Here is a 14,112-nt window from a genome sequence, read left to right as displayed (position 1 = left end):
AAATGCTACGTAGGCTGATGTCCATCTGGTTCAAAATAATCTGTGAAAATAGAGCATAGAAGCAAACTAAACTACAAGTCTGCCACTGAGTATGCCCTATAACTGTACAGATATTCTGCACTTCAGGGTAATAGCAAATAGCAAGTCTGTGTACCGGGTTATGTATTCCACCCCAGAGCATGCTTTCTTGCATGCTGACACATGGCCAGTTGCTTTGGTTTATGTTCTACTGAAGTGATGGAAAATAGTCTCTTTTAAAGTAAAGGGTGAGGGAAAGGAACAATGCTTAATGGCTGCAATTGGGCAGCAAAACATTGTATGTAAATTTACATTTTCAGACTTCTTGTGTAGACAGATGGTTGGTTAAGTCAAAACCTAAAGATATTTCCTCCCATGATGATTCTGCAAAGCAGTGCAGCAGATTGTCAGATTGTATACTGCTCTAATGGGACAGATTCTTTGACTGCTGGGTTGTTGTGGTGGTTCTAATGCTGTGCAAATTGTAGCTCAGTTCTGGATCCTGGTGGATCAGCGTACGCAAGTGGCTGCAGTCGCACATATTCCTGGGTGACTCAGCCCGTGAAGAATAGTAATTTCTGGCTTCTTAATCTCCCTTCTCTTAGACCAGATGTCTGAAAATAATGAAGATAAACCCACGGTTGTATTTAGTTCTCTGAATTATAGGGTGTAACTTTTAAAGTCCTCTAAGCTCAGCAGCTCCATCCAGCCACCTCCAACCCCTTCTTCCCCAGGAAGATAACTTTCCTGCACTTGGTTCCATTTCTGCCTCACTAGTAGCATTCACCAGATCTGAGTGGCCAAACTACCTTCCATTTCTTCGTCAGCCTCCTTTCTCCAATATATAATCAGGTTGCTGTTTGCTCTAAGAAACAATTTGATACGCACTTCTGAAGTGAGGCTCAGAAAAAAGTGCTTTCCAAAGTCTATCAGTCAGGTAACAGAAGCAAAGGTACTTTTTGAAACTGTGAAGCTGTAACATCCACCTTGACAAGACTGACTCAGTGTATTAACCTGAAATTTCAACCTCATCCTGACCGATGTATTGTGTCAGCTTCAGGCTTTGGAATTTAGCTTTGAAACATACTTGTTTCTGAACCTACATTTAAAACTAAAGTAGTGAAGTTATTTTAAAAGAATGCTTAGACTAAATTCCTTGGAAGGAACAGTTTAAGTTCCTAAGCACACTCCAAGCCCTTGGTTTTTAAGTAAGAAAGCAGCGTGAATGAAAACTGACTTTGATCTCTGTCTTTCCTTAAAAGTCAGTGCTCAGGCATTCATTTAGAAGACCGCATACATTTTTCACTAGAGTCTGTATGGGTTTTGACATTCACAGTTAATAGTGATGCTTTATGGGCCGGAAAATATAACCAGTGAAAGTGTCAGGGCCTGATCCTGCTTTCAATGAAGCTAGTGGAATTTTAACTACACCTTTTTAATAGAAGATTAGAAGCAAAAAGAATTGCCATTCAATTGCATTTAATGGTTGTTTATCTGCATGGTTCAGATTTACTCGCACTATTTTGTGACTATATTTAAAAAAAAAATAATCTCCCATTTTCTAGGACATTGTTGTATATTAGGCTCTCCATAATTAATTTCTCTTTATACAGCAGATAAAAAAAAAACACCCTAGTTTGTAGGTGTCAAAAAGATGCATGTTTTCTCACATACACGTATTTTCTTTAATTTTACACAAATAGTTTATTATTGATGCTTTTAAAACGACCACAGGAAGTATACAGACTTGATTTTTTTTCTGTTAATACCAGACATTCTTTTTTTGCTTTCATTTGTAAATTCTTTAAACTCATTCTACAGAATGGAGAAATGGACTTTAATTATTTAAATGTACACATGAAGATAATAAGAACTGGAGTCCTCATTTTTAGTCACCTACATCACTTTTATGGATCTATAACCTGAAAATTCTATTTTCCAAAATGCCACTACCAGCACTGGTTGCCAATTGTCATCTTGGTAAAACATTTAACTTCTAACTTAAGTTATCACTTCATATATTTAAATTATCTTATATTTGAAAAGGATCCTTCTGTGTCTAAGCAGATTTAGGTAAAGCAATGCTTTTGACTCAAAAATATTCTTATAGGCAGTTACACTACTGATGTTCTGGTAAAATCACATAGGGGATTCTAAAAAAGTGACGAGTTGAGTTAGTATTACCCTGGGCACAAAACTCTGCTTAAATGCATGTTCCTGTGAAAGGTATGCTGTGGTAGTATTTTTGCATTCTGCATAAATTCAGTGCTAGTCAAATGTCTTTTGTAGCTGAAAATAAACTATGACTACGCCCTTTTAATATGGTGACGAAAATAAAAATATGCTAAACAAAGTATTTTGGGCACTGAGATATTCCAGAAAAGAAAGGCACCATGAACACTGAGAGCCTTATGTTTGAAGAATGAGATTATTTATTAAAACAAAAAGACTTTATTGACCTGACTTTTGAATGACCTCATCACACTGCCATAATGATATGATAAGAATTAAAGTGTCTTTTGTTTATAGTGTTAGTAGAAAAGATGGTTTTACCAGTGACTTTTGTGTTGTTGAAATATGCTGTGCAAAATTCCCACTGAAATTAGCCTTTATGTTATATCTTCCATCTTGGATTGCAGTAACTTTCTTTTGTATTCTTTTTCTTTTAAACACATTTAGTGTAAAGAGACAAAAATATTTAATTATCATCAGGCCAAACCTAATTGAAGAATAAACAAGGTCAGTCAACACAGTTTAATAAAAGCTATACTATCCAACCAGATAATTTTGTATTGTGCATTTGTACTGTTGTACGAACTATAAAAATCTGAAACAGCTTAAAACATCATACGCTTATTCAGGTACTTACCTTTTTAAAAGCAGCATTGAGTGGAATCTGTAGAAAGTCCCCACGGTGTAATCAATAGCTGATTAAAATGATGAGCCTTTATGGAATTATTCTGAAGTGCACAATCTGAAATTAGAGGAAATTTACTGACAGTTATATATTTTGTTCAAAGAAGGATTGCTCAGACATATTAACAACAAAATCGATGTCTGTTGCCTTCTACAGAGTACAAGGACAATGATTTATCCTGCAAACATCCTTCAGCTGAGTAACTAGGTAACTTACACTGCATTGCATGTACGTTTTAGGCTCCATTTCATGAAGCAGGATTCCAGTGCAATGAGTGAAGGAAACAGATGGAGCAAGAGAAGGACAGATGGATACAAAAAAATTGCAGCCACCTTTTTTTGGTACCTGCATATTAACTGCAATAAATTGATTTATTTTCATTTACTAAAATCGCAAAATTATAGATTATGAAGCCAAAGCACTACAGAGCCCCAAACCACTCAATTTTGAAAGCATATTTTTGTAGTGATTAGTAAGAGTTCCAGATGGGTTACATAGGAGAATAAAATTTTCTGCAGACAAGATTCTTAGTCTCCAGTCTTTTTTTGTTCTTTTTTTTTTTTTTTTTTCTTTTCTTCTTCTGTTAGGGAGATATTAACATCTTTCTTATTTGAAAGGGGAAAGTTTAATTGGTTATTCTGCCATACTAGAAAGCCATGAAGTGTTTCTTGTAAATCAGAGACAGGCTGCTGAAGTGAGTTTGCAAACACAAGGGAGCTGCTGCTGCATCATGAGGGCTTTGGGTAGCCTGGGATAGAACTAAACCTGGAGATGCTAAGAGTCAGGGAGACCCCTTCCTGCAGCAGCCTTAGATTTCATATTTAGAAAATAAAACAGATCTACTATATATATACCAGCAGTCCTTATCTGCTGCACGGCACAGCTGCTCTGTCCCACACTTGACCTTGACTTAATTTGATCTTCCCCGTGGTTAAATAGGAAGTTCAGCTGTGAGCCAAATAATTTCTCAGCACCTCTCATTCTACCAGTAACTGCCAGCTTGTTGCTGATACTGTTGAATTTTTATATGAGCATCAGTCTGTTAGAAATTGGATGGTGACCATCCAGGCAATTTGCGTTTATTTCAGAATGTTTTGCAATTACTACACTTTCAAAATTGTAGAATGCAAGTAGAAATCGCCCTCGTATTCATGTATACATGCTTGAGACATGAAGAAATATAGTCAAAGAACATAATTATTCTCATGCTTGTAAAAATTTTTATCAGAGGGTTTTCTTGCATAAAGGCAATCCAAGCATAGCTACTATATTCTAAGCAGATAGGAGATAAACTACAAAGCTTTCTTAAATTGTCTATCTGAAAGAGAATTTAAAATCTTAACTGGGGTCAAAAGTGATGAATTCTTTCTCTTTTTTCATTGTTTAGAGATGGAAAGGAATAGTAGCTTAATCATTTTGATAGCATACAATAACTTTGGAAATTAAATTTGGACTGTAATTTAGTATTAACTCTTGCAATTCTTTTGCAAACAAACTTGTAACAGATGAACAGACACTTTCTTAAATCCTTACTATCAGTAATGGCCCTAATATATAGCCCTTCAACCTACTGAGACCTGCTAGAGTGTTTTGTGAAGAGCATCGTCATACTAGTACAGAACTACAGTGTAATTATTTTGAAGATGACCAAGGAAAAGCCCATACATACTGCTGTCAGTACTTATCAGCAGTAAGGGTAAGTGATGAGCAGCTTGGTTTATATATTTGATTTGTATTCAGCCTAGACTTACACTGCCCTTTCTCAAACTGCTTGATCGCTTTTAATTCCACAGAGGAATGCTTTTAGAAGGAAGTGCAGTCTTGTACAAGGTTCTCAACAATCACTAAATTTGGGCTTCTTGCCCTGATGTGGAGAGAGAAATGCTGTTTTATCTACTGTAGAAAAGAGGGCTTTGTTAAAATCTCCTGGCAGTCCTCAGCTATTATGCACTGAAGGCTGTTACCCAAGTGCTAAAACTTGTCTGAGCTACAAGAAAGAACAAATCTCTATAGAGTGGTCAAAACCCAAGTGCTTGATCTTATTTCTACGCAAAACAAATAACGGCACACTTGTTTAAATGCTTTCTTGAGCTATCCTCCCTGTATATTTAGTTCCACTGTTCTGCTCCGAAATAAGAGTCCGTACGCATTAATTCATTAATGTAACATGAGATCACTATGAAACAGCTGTGGGACATGCTTGTCAAAAAAAAAGGTCACCATCTTCTGTACAACTACAAATGGGAATAAATGCTCGGTATTTTCACTGCTTTTAAAGCATCTGTCTGGAGCTGAGTATCCAGCAACCTTCCTGTTTAGGAAATTACTCTTGCCAAAAAATTGTTTCTTCTTGTGCTTTTGTGTGTTGCAGCCATCCTTCCTTCTAGAGCCATGCTGTTCCCACAGTCAGAAATCCCTAATACTTTTAGTTGGAGAAACTGCAGAATATTAGATATTATAGGTGATGTGTTTTTTTTAAGTTATTCTCCTTTCCATCCCAGATGAATAGTGATCTGTAAATAATACCTTCTTTATACCTCATGTGTCTGTTCTTGTAGAAAAGCGCTACTAAACTGTGAATAGATCTTCACTTAATTTCAAATCTTAAATTAGTGCTTAGTAAGAAAATCAGGCTGGACTTTACAGATGCACTGCTAAGTAGTACATTAAAAAAGAGAAACACAATGCTCAGTTTTACTGGTGATTGTTAATGCCACTTTTGCTCATGTCTTTGAGATTCTCATCTTCTTATTCCAAAATATTTAAAAAACAAAATGGAAAGTCCACAGGCAAGAACTTTTTCACCTGACATTAATTCACTAACTGTGGGGGAGGAGGGCGAAGGAGGTGGAGACTGGGGACTGGGGAAAGGAACTGGAAAGGCCCAAGGCAGGTTTTAACATTTTCAAGCTGTGACTAAAACCAGTTTATATATGTTGGCAAGTGCTGAGTGAATGCAAAGACAAGCTGAAGGAGATGGCTAGGGTCATATAGTGGAACATAAGCATTCAAATATAGAAAACTATAGCAAGGTTCATGATAAAGAGGATAGTTAATGAATGTATGAAAGAACTTAGGAGTTAACAACTCAAAGACTACTAGAAATAAAACTTGAGGAAATGGGATAACAAAAATAAAGTAGTAGAATCAACAAACTTTAAAATGCCATAAGAGATGCAGAAGATTTTGATCCATGTATACATATATGTGTGTGTGTGTACAAAAATGCTGTGATTAATAAGTTATGTGATGTCAGTTCTGGGGAGGGTTAAGGTTGGGAAGAGAAGGGGATAAGACAAAAAAGAATGGCAGACTTTCAAGCGATTTTCAGAACAGTGAAAAGTAAATAGGGTGGTGAGACTGGTGACATTCTTTGGAATGTTTACTTCTAACAATTGAGTATTAATTTCCAGTGAGAGAAAGGAATCAAATAAGCTTGTTGTCTTTATATGGTCAGTATAGGATCACTTGTTAATGAGATCATTTAAAAAAAGTACTCAATTCTGAATTTCTGATAATACTTCTTTCTGAGTAGTGGCAGCCTCTTTACCATTACAATAAATTATATTGTTTTCCCTTGGAAACTTCTTGAATTTGCTTAGAAATTACAAAATGCTGGGTACCTGCACAGATAAGAAGGGATTAAGCAGAAGCCATTTTGTAAGTAATCAGATTTTGTGATAATGTTCTGCAGAATGACTCGTGATATAGCCACCTACTTAGCAGTAGGAGGGGTGTGTGTAACTAAAGAACTTATTAGAATGATGAAGATCATGTTCAAGGCACGTTAATTTGCCTCAGCCCTTTTTTATTACCCCCAGGCATTCAGCTTGCTAAAGAACTTATCTCTGCAGATGATGATGTCTGGTGTATGATTTGTTTCATGTCAGCTATCTTTCACACACATCTGTCTATTTCTTTGCCTCCATCCAAAAGGGAAAGTGTAGGATCATGTCATTGCATGTCCTTGCATATGAAGACAGGCATTTCGATGTGTTCAGCTTCTGGCAGAGCAGTTCAGTAATATTCACTACCTATATTTTTAAGCAAACCAAAATCAGTTATGGCCATTGTAATTCTCAATGTACTTCAAAATAAAGACTGGTAGGCTGTTGATTAAGAATAATAAATTACTCAATATACTTAAACCTTTCCGTTTTTAGAACAAAATGCTTATTTGCTTTATCTGTTTCCATAAATTTAGAACTGAATCTCAAGCACTGATTGTCCTTATGGTATTTTCATTCGGAGATGTCAGGTATTTCAGAAGAAATTTTACTTCTAAAAAATCTTGAATTGCACCTCTATTATGCAAATTTTATCCTTGCAAAGCTAAATGGACTTTACCTGATTTTAAATCTTAAACCTTTTGCAAAATGCTTCTGATAGATGATGGCCTCAGCATTAGGAAAAAATAAATACTGGAATCAAATCTTCTTCAGAATATTTTGTTTGTGCCTGTGTGTATGAAAACACAAGGATGATAAATTGACTATATATGTCTATTTCTTCTGTAATGATGTGCAGCAGAAATGCTAAGTCATGGCTTGAAGCAGTGATAGTGCACCTGGTGGGAAGGCAGGGCCAACCCAGGGCAGCTCAGGTGCATGCCCCTGAGTGACCAGAAGGGTGGAACCAGGATCCATCTCTTCTCAGACCTCATCTAAGGGTTGACCTGAAGCCTTCTAAAGGTAAGCAGCCTTTTTCTTTTGTTTCTGCATCCACAGTTGCTGCACTTGAGCTTGTTCATATTTGCTGTAGCCACAAACTCTGCCACTCCACTGTTACTGCTGTGCTTTCCCTTGCATTGTAGCATTACATGATCACTGTAAGTTGTCAGTAAGATACCTGAGAGTAAGTGGTTGCTTCTTTAGGCAGCAGCAGACTTTTGATCTCTGTTAAACAGTGGTTTGTCATGAGTTCATGTCACCCGTACTAAAATGAAGCTCTATTTTGTTTCAATAAAACACTGACCAACATCCAGTCCTACAGCTCACAATTCTGTGTTATTCTTTGCTTGCTTTGAAGTCAGCAGAACTTCTTGTCACCAGCAAAAGAATGAGAATTGGGCTCCTTGTGCTCACTGAGTGCTGTAAGAAATTCCATTTTAGACTCCCACCTCTTACTGTGTTTTTGTCTGTTTCACACTGCAGTGAAAAAGGCTGGTTGTATTTTAAACAGAGGCTTATCATAATATTTTACACTCTTATTTAAAAGTCTGGCCAGTATAGTCTACAGTTTCTTTTTCTTTCTTTCTTTTTTCTTCTTTTTTTTTTTTCTTTTTTTTTTTTTTTTCTTTTTAATGTATTTCCACTTTCTCTGTATTGCCTGAATATACTGAATTTGAAGAAACTTTGCTTCACAAAGTGCTTGCTTTGGCTAGTTATTTGGTTAGCTTATTTAATCATTATCCTGTGATATTTGTATTGAGTATGTAACTTAACTTGCTGCTTGTTCCATGTTCAACCATGTCCAACCATCGATTCTATGAACCAGAGCATAAATTCTGCCATAGTGCTTTCATTAAAAGGCAAAAAAAAAAACAAACAGAAAAAATTAAGCTTAAGAAAGAAGACAGGTAAATAGTATCATTTAGGAAAATGCATGTTCATCTTCTCTGCTGAAATGGTTCATGTCTAAATATTCTCAAGTTCTCTGTTTTCCAGAAAGTTCACATTTGCCCATGTATCCTACCTAAAAAAACATTTTCCTGTTTTGTGAAGCTGAATCAAAGACTATCAAAATTCAAAATCATTTACAGCTGTAAACAACACCTGTGTTCCTACCAAGCACAAGTAATAAACCAATGCTATTTTACAATGCTGGAGATTAAAAACAACAACAACAACAACAAAAACAACAAAAACCTTTCTCTGTATTATGAGAAAGGAAGTCTTCATTTCTAGAAATCAAGAAAAGTAATATTTAGAGGGTTTTTAATGAGTCAAAGTTTATATTAATGTGATATGTTTCAAACGTATGACAAGAAATCACCTTTACTGTTCCTGCAGTACTAGTACCAGAAATAAAATCTGCAAGTCGTTTACACAACTGAAAATTATTTCATATAAAAGGTGGGAATGTGGTATTTTTACCTCTAATGAGCTGTGGAGGTTCATTAACTTCAAAGCATTGCTATAGTGAATTATCCCATGTGCATGGAAACTTACACATACAGTATGACAAGTAGGTCTCTTATCTGTGTGCAAGCCTTGTGTGCATTTTACAGACAAGAAAGGTAAACAAGTAATAGTGCTATAATTAACTTTGTAGAAGAAGTTAATCAGGCTTATTTATGTTCACGGAACTCGCTTCATTTCTCTTAAGAAATTGATATGTGTTAGCTTCATGTGCTTGTATTTTTGGGCCAGACTGTGAGAAAATGGTGTGAGGCCATCTTCTTCACTTGTGATATTATGTGGTCTTTCACATTTATTTTTATTACCAAATTTTAACTCCTTATTGCTAATTTTTGTCAGAGCACCCTATGTTGTACAATGAACCATTTCCCCTTAATCCTTCCCCCCTCCCCCCCATTCCAGGCCTCATTAGCAGAGTAATTAATATCTATTCAAGAGGCTTTTTTCTATGTTTCTTGAAGTGAGCAGAGGATAAAAGAATTTCCCTTTTTTCACTATTTTTGAGCATTCTAATATTCTCTCTGTGCCAATTCTGATTAATTTTTATATGACAGAGCACTATATACAACTGTGTGAGTCTACAAATAGAAAGCAATAAACTGGCATCTTTCACCTGTATGAAATGCATTTCATGCTCTTTTTTTCTGTTATGCTTGCTATTAAACTTCAGTCTCTCTACTGCCTTTCTGTATTTTCCCATGTCTCCCTTCCCCTTTTCTGGCAATTGACACATTCAGTGCTGTAGATGAGGAATAATACACCACCACTCTCTTCACTACGTCTACTTCTGGCTTGATGCAGGCATTGAATACAGACATTTTTTCTTCTGTGGCATCTAAAATAAGATGTCTGCAGCCACATGCTTCCGAATATAAAGGACTGCTTTTTTCAAGCAATGATCTATGTATGTTGAGGAACTTGTGGAACTCAGAATAAAATCTGGCAAGGCTAAGGCAAGGCTAAAAAGCAGAAAGCAAGAATGGACGGTGAAATCATCAGCAACTCAGAGCATTCAATGATCTTATCAGTTTGCTCACTACATACTGTCTGTAGTAATAACTAATATATTTTAATATGATTAATTATAAGCATATTATGAGTGTGCATGTAGATTGTCCTGTGTTAGCAAAATTCAGCTATTTGTGTTAAAGGCTCCTTTCAAGATAGAACTACTCCCAGTCAATGTGGCCATAACTGGTCTGCTAGGATTGAAGACTGGCCTCGGCCCTTACAAGTAGTTGCCTCTCCATCTGGCACATATGTGGTTCCTACTCATTGCTCTAGACTAGTGAGACCTCATCTACTGTGTCCAAGTGTGGAGTCCACAGAACAGGAGATATGTGGGCTTGTTAGTGCACTTTAGGAGAGGTGAAGATATCTGTGCAGATATTTTTATAATTTTGAGGTTTGGAGGCTTTTTAAGAGTAATGGTTGAGTTCTGTAAAGCATAAAAATGCAGATCTAGTTTACTCCAAGAGACTAAAACCTCACTTGGTGGAGGGATCTGAAATTGAGACAAATATTCCAGAAAATACAATGTAGTTTTTCAACAGAATCATAAGTGCTTGTGACAGTATGTTCAGTTACACCAAAAAACTATAGGATTTGCAAATTCAAGTACAGTAATAAAGAAGTTAGGGAAGGGAATGGATACTTTAGTGTGTCTGCAGAACTAGTTGATACACTTCAGTTTGATTTCATTTTATTCCTGTTAAGTAAGATATACAAGTAAAACTGGGTCTCTAGATTTATTTTTTTTTAATGTTTATATATATATATATATATATATATATATATATATATATATATATATACACACATATAAGATGGTGTTGTATGGGGAAAGAACTATCTCCAGCAGTGAGGTAATTCACCATGCCTGTAGGTGATAACAGTCATATCTTTTAGGGTCATTGGATTACTTCTCACATATTCATCCTTGAACTCTTTTTATTTCTGATTTCCTTTTTCAACATGTTAGGCAAAATCCTGCAGAATTTTCTCTTACAGCTATTATAGTGCTGCTGTACACTGCAGCAAAGAATCAAAAAAAAATCCAAAGAATCAATGCAGTGAAGCAGGGATTGCAACTGAACTGCAGTTCTCAGTGGATGACTAAATTAATATGAAAAATTCTGAAAGCAGCATTGATTAGGCAAATGCTCTAAGTAAAACAGCTCAGTCTAATCATGTATTCCCTTGTAATGCACAGGAGCATAATCCTGTCTGTAAAAGAAGCTGTTTAGTTAGGTGAAAATAAAAGGCCTCTGTGTACATAAGCTAAATTGAGGTTTTTGTATTACTGAGCTGTGCTGTGATTGTTGCATTAGTGTTGCATGTTAACAACTTTGCTTTTGGTTGTTTAAATCCATGAGCTAAACTGTTGTCTGTCTTTATTTAACCTTTCCATCTTCTGCCACTATAACTATTTTTCCTGTTATTTCATAAATGCAGGAGTAACTTCAATTCCATTAAAAGCTGAAATCTGTCTGGAATATATATTCTCTCTGTATACAGCTTTTCATACCCATGTGCATTTTTCACTTAGCTTTTTAAACTTGTTTTTGAAACTACCCCAGGTTATCCGAAGGTGCTTTTAAAACTAGCTGATGCTGGATGATATAAGAACCTTTGCCAGTGAGTTTATTTCTGTGCCTTATGATAGTTTATAATACATTTTAATAACTTTGAAAATACAAAATCCTTCCATACCAAACCAAACCACTCCTATGCAATTGGCAGCCGGTATCGCTGTCTCACTCTGCCATGACAGTTGTTGCTTACAGAGGCGACCCCAGAGTTTTTGCTTAAATTCATTCCCAATGATTATGCTCAACAACAGCCTTCAGCTGTATCCATTCAAAGAAGGAGTCTATCCTTTCAAGGAGTCTTATGCAGTTACATTGACTGTCTTAACTTTAGTTGCTTGGGTAAAAAATATCTAACCGTGGTTTTTGGCTGGTAAATTCTGCCAAATGATGGATTCCCTAAAGATCCCACAAGTGCTTTGTGAAAATCATCAGCATGATAGAGGAGAGAGGCCAAAAGCACTTTTTCTGCTAAGAGAATGAAAGGAACACAGTATCTGTGCATTCTGTTTGCTAGTAGCTAGCTCATAAATATCAATATACATTCTGAGCAGTGTATTAGCACAGATGGGGAAGGTCTCTCGGGGCAGTGGGACAACTAAGGGTGTTGCTTTTGAGGATATTTCTGTGAAATTCCTACAGAATATAGGAGCATTACCTTATATATAAGCACAATCTCAGGGAAACTTGACCTTTCATTTTACTAATCTGTATTAGTCTGTGTGGTTCCAATTACTATTATTTTGCTTAAGAAAATATCTCTTAAAGCTATTTATGAAATTTAACATATAGTATGATTTTAAATGTGATGAAATTGAGCAGGTCGGACTGTGCATTATTATTCATAGTAATCTAACTTTTTCCACTGGTCTGTGCATGGAGAAAAGTGTTTGAAGGAACTGGGGAGAAATCATCAAAACTTGGAAAAATAATCTGTGTATATGAAATTGGCCGTCCTAATAACTCAACTGCAACATTACAGTCAAAAACATTGTTGTCTTCTTTGATATCAGCTAAAACCACAGTGTTCTTCAGTTTTCAGTGGAGCCACTAACACTACATAATTATGTTATATAATTGAAAAACCTGACAATGAGAAGAATAATGTATAGTAGTCAATAATATATGAATGTCAGTATGGGTGCAGTGTCTAGAGTTGTCCTGAGAAACTTCTGAAGGTTCAGATTGCTCAGCTTTATCTGTGATATCAGGGTCTCATGGGGGCCACCACACAAGCGTGTTTTATAGGACTCAACTGTAAGGTCAGAATGTAAGAGAAGAGAAAACCACTGGAGAGGGAACGCCATTGTTTGGAGCCTTTTTTTTTTTTTTTTTCTCCCCTAATTCATTACATTTATACTGATTTGTTGACTTTTTTTTTTTTTTTTTTTTTTTTTTTTTTTTTTTTTCTTCTGCTGCAACCTAGCATTTATTATGGGTTTATTTTGTGACACAGCATGCTGTATTGCTGATTGTTATTCATGTTAGGTTTTCTACTTCCTAGATTTTGGAAGCTGTTTGAATGCCAAGTAGTAGCAATCATCTGTCAGAAAATAGATGGGAATCTGGGATTGTAATTAAATATAGCTATGGTACATGCACTTAAATACTAATTAAATGGCACTGACTTTGAGATCATAATCTGGGTGATTACAGCTTGACTCAATTCATGAACAGATCCTATGCAAATATGATTTTGTCACACTCTTAATTCTTGCCTTACACAAAAATAGCCAAGAAACTCACTCCTTTTAATGAACATTTCTGTCTTAAAGATTGTACAATATAAAACAAAGCCTTTTGACAGATCTGGTCTTGTAGCCCTGGAATGCCGTTTCAATTGTTCCTGTATTAGTTTGCATTAGTTTCATGGGGACTGTGTGAATATGAACATGCTAGATGTGACAACAAGACTATATTTAAGCTTCCCAGAACTTTTCATTATCAGTGTCTTCATTCTGTTGCTGAGAGCTTAGCCAGACAAAGTATTTGGCCTGAAATGTGAGTTTGCATTATGACACAGCTTTTAATTATGTGAGTGCACACTATTCTTCTACAGCTCATTCCCTGCTTGGGAATTATTCAGGTCATAAGATAGATAGTACTCATTTAATGGGCAGTTTTCCAATATGTCATTTAAAGTTGTGATTCATTCTGTTTGTGCTGCAACATGGAGATCTTTCTCTGAATGCGATGCTATTGATTTCCTTGTAAGAGTGATGGGCTCCACTGAAACTACAATATCTCAGAGTTCACAAACTTTGATGTATTCATTTTATAATGCCATCATGAAATGACTGGATATTATTATCTCAGTTTTACAATGTGGTGCTATAGCACTGCAGTATATCCTCAAAGCACAGAGTAGTTTGGGTACCTAATGTGAAATGATTATAAATTTATTTTTCAAGTACCTCATCTTGAATATTTGTTCAGAGCTGGAGGTTTT

The 14,112-nt window shown here is 35.8% G+C and overlaps 1 protein-coding gene across 3 annotated transcripts in view; it reads right to left on the bottom strand.

Annotated features, from left to right (window-relative positions):
• The window catches only part of B3GALT1 (beta-1,3-galactosyltransferase 1), a 171,132-nt gene that overhangs the window by 50,181 nt on the left and 106,839 nt on the right, over positions 1-14,112 (bottom strand). For all 3 annotated transcript variants that reach the window (XM_085552415.1, XM_085552414.1, XM_085552416.1), the window contains one exon: positions 2,888-2,992. The gene's annotated coding sequence lies outside the window, so the exon portion shown is untranslated. The remainder of the gene's footprint in view (positions 1-2,887; positions 2,993-14,112) is intronic.

Source organism: Coturnix japonica, chromosome 7 (genome assembly GCF_054131305.1).
Source record: "Coturnix japonica strain WE chromosome 7, WE-NBRP24, whole genome shotgun sequence".
Taxonomy (NCBI): Eukaryota; Metazoa; Chordata; class Aves; order Galliformes; family Phasianidae; genus Coturnix; species Coturnix japonica.
This window is presented reverse-complemented; position numbering and strand designations above follow the sequence as displayed.